This window comes from Apis florea, unplaced genomic scaffold, assembly GCF_048593485.1.
Source record: "Apis florea isolate Af1SG1 unplaced genomic scaffold, ASM4859348v1 contig_2897_pilon, whole genome shotgun sequence".
Lineage (NCBI taxonomy): Eukaryota > Metazoa > Arthropoda > Insecta > Hymenoptera > Apidae > Apis > Apis florea.
In genome coordinates, this window is record NW_028256665.1 from 2,205,715 (window position 1) to 2,209,769 (window position 4,055).

The window sequence follows — 4,055 nt, forward strand, 5'->3', positions numbered from 1 at the left end:
TGTATCGTTCAAGCATTTTTTTTCATTCGAGAAATTCGTAATATATATATTATAGTATCTATTGCAAAAATTATAGTTTTTTGGGTTTAATTTTCCTGCAGCACTATTTAATTTTAAGTGCAATTTGATCATTTATAATAATATAATTGAATTTATTAGAATTTTTCTATATATGAAGAGCAAATAAAATATAGCATATGTTTCTATAATATATCAAAAATGGATTTTTATGTAGATTGCAAATAACGAATTTGGGCTTCTCATTATTCCATAACCGTTAATATCGCATATATATATATTTATGATAGAAAGTTGATCAATTATGAATTTTGAATTTTATAATAACATATTTATACGTATATTATTTATATCGTAATATACGTGTAACATTATATGCAAGTTCCAGCATTCACGTATTCGAATTAAAGTACTTGATATTATAAGAAACAAGAATTTTCAGCTTTAATAATTAAATGAAAATTTTTATGCAATTAATATTCTTGAATAATATTACATATACATTTGTTTTTAAAATATTATATTTTTAAGATTAATTTAATTGAAAAAAATATTTGAATAATAAAAATAGATTTTTAATGTTCCTCTAAAATGTAATTTATAGAAAGAATTTAGACAATTTAGTATATTTTTTAGTTAAAGTATTGAATGTTAATTTATTTAATATGTCAGACCAAAATTTTTTTGAAATTTATATTATGTGTATATTTGCTCATCGTTATGACTGCGCGTAATGTTCTCTATTTAAAAAAAAAATTATACATTTAATAAAGACTTGGTAGATCCAGCCAGTACAAGAATAGTGAATTTTACATTGTAACAGTAGTATTATTTACGAAAAACAAACGATGTATAAATATTTTTTATTTATTTCGATACTCGAATGATAAAAATTCGCTTCAAGTAAAGGAATCAGTGAAGCGATATCTAGGAAGTTACAAAGCAATTGAATCAACAGTTAATTTTTCAGTGGACTTCGAACATTTTTGTTCATTAGCCAAATTTGTCACCTCGTAGAATAATGTATCTAATAGATGTGAAATGTCCAAATTAAAAAAAATATACTAATGTGCCTGAGATACGACATATTTAACATCTCTTCTTGCAGCATTTACATATATACATATACAGTATGTATAGATCCGCTTCATTTCGATTTATAATTACTTTTACTGAATTGTCAACTGTTGTTCTACTTTCTTTGTACATTTGTTATCTATATTTGAATAAATTAATAAAAGCATTAAAAAAAAAAAAGAATTTGTGATACTTTTTATGCGTAAAATTGAAGTTATCGCGATTTTTATCTCAAAACAATCTTTTAACAATTATTTTCTCTTATTCATTTTTTTATTCATCTAACTAAAATAAACGAATAACGCTATATATGTTTCAATAGATTAAAAATTCGCTTGAGATCATTTAGTCGTAATTTATCGTTTGATCTTATAAATTCTTACTATCGACATAAAGGTCCAAGTGAAGTAAATGCACTTTGAAATTACGCAATTGTACCCGTTCAAGGAATGTAAGTAAACGCAGTTTTTTCTGCTGTCTATTGGAAGTTATCTATTTTGTCCAAAGATGTCAAGGATGACATTTAACGGACATCTTACGTAGTTTTTTCGCGATGACATTAGATTATATTTGTTTGAGACAAGGATGAATTTAAAAAAAAAAAGAAAAAAGAAAAACGATTTTTTGCCATGGTAAATTCCATCCTTTACTTCCCCACACTTAAAATTTCTCTCTTCCATTAAAACTGATTTTCGATAAAGCTACTCGACTTAATTAAGAAATAAAAACACACGACGAAGGAACGAGGTGTCGTGAGCAAATAAAAATCCAAAGAACAGATAAGAGAAGCAACTGGTAACACGTTCTTGATGTCAATTAATCAACGATAAGATCAGTTTTCCTGTGCAGATCACAGTCACTTTACTACTCACGATACTTTGCTTCCCCCCGTGTTTAACGCAACGCAGATGTAATTGCATGTCGTCGTTTATTTTTGCCATGGTAAATCATCTCGTACGTGATGCAATGAGAGCTTCATTCACGCATTCTTCGCGCGCGGGAATTTCTTTTTCACAGACGAAATTAAGGTCAAAGGTCTTTCCTCCAAATAATTTCGCGATGAATTTGAGAAACTTTTACACGCATTACGAATCTTTTTTGGCTCGTTTCTGTTGGATGATCGATCGAGAAGGGAGCCTGCGATTTCCGATATCTCGCGTGACGTCCTTGAAAAATAAACGAACAATAAAAAAATAATAAACGGATCTTATTGCGAAATCGGTCGAATTATAATTTGAGGTGCGCGCCACGTTAAATTTATACCGTTCTGCTATACCGTTTCTGCCATTTTAATACTACATTCAATTATTTATCATTTCTCCTCAAAAAAGATTTTTGAATCATTTTAATTTACACCTGTTGAAAATTTTTTTATCCTTTGAACGAAGAAGGTTCGTTTCGTTGGTGAAAGAAAATGGCTGCTGGAAGGATCTTACGGAGATAAGGGATTCGAATTTCATAATTCGTATTACAAGGAATCTTATCTTGTATTTAGATGTTGTAAAATATTTAAATTCAAGATTACATTACGAGTTTTCTGATACTCTTATCTTCGTTTCCTTTTTTTCATTGATCCTCTGGAGACACGTAACTTGTGAAATTCACGATTTCACATCTTCCCTTGTTCAACCGACGAAAATGATTCCATCGAAGGAAGAGAACAACAATTCTTTTGAGAATCTCGTTGAAAATTGCGTACATGATATATTATGTATATTATAGCGTATGCTTTATAGTACAGTCTCTTGAAAGTATATATAAGTGCATAGTATGTTTATCCTATATATTATGATACGACGTTAAATTTAAATGTTCAAAAATGCGTAAAGTTTTTGAAAGGTAAGGATTAATATTTCCTTTTGATTATAATTATTTCTATAACAATGTTAAAGAGCAAGAGTATTCGGTTGAAATGTGAACAACCATGTCAAGGTGGTCTCAGAGTTAGTAGAACGCACTCTTATGGATAATCGTTCTTCACCATTCTCTTGTCGTGATGGACAGATCACAAAAAGGTTGTCTCGAGTTTCTACAAATGAGCTCATTTATTCCATCATGATTTCAATGTCTCTTTGATTATAATCGCGAATAAAATATTTTGTGTTTCGCATATTTAAACAGAGCCACTTTAACTCTATTCTCAAGATGGCAGATCGAATCAATCAGCTAGATATTACGAGTATTGTGATTATATAAATAGATTGCACAATGTGAAATTATATCATTTCATTATTATATATCAAGATTAAACAGTAGAAAAATATTTCTTAGAAATTTTCGATTATACTTTAATATTTATTTTTGTACAATCATATAAGAATCTTCGAGAAAATTTATTATTTTATTTCGAATTCAATCTATTATGATAAAAAATAATTTTAAATGTAGCCCAATATAAAACTCGGCATCACTTTCAAGATATTTAATAACGAGTTCTTAATATGCACTTACCAAAATTACGATGCTTTTAAGGTTCCATTACCGATGAAGAAGATAAATCGAGTTAAAAGAAAAAAAAATTGATTATGATTTAATTACTCGAACTATCTTATACTTGCCAAGTTTCGTCTTGTCAACGTTGCATAGCAAAAACGACAAGAAGAAACGACCAAGTTAAATAGAGTAAATAACTAGATGTTAAACTATTTATATCTTACGAATCTTATGATTAATTCGATTTCAGACAATCGTGAATCTTCATCGATCCAGACGATCTTCATCACGAAGATGATATTAAGGATGACGTCGTGTTCTATGTCCCTAACGATTTTGCAATAGTTCACGTTGTGTCGAAGCCGGTGGGCGGTCCGTTCTTTCGTGTTCTTTCGTGACATTAATGCACACCATTCTTTGTTTTAATACTTTAATGCCATTTCACGGAACTCAAGATTAATCATCGGCCAGTTTTCAGTTTAATCCTGAAAAAAATATTCAATTTACGAAGCTTAAACCGATTAATT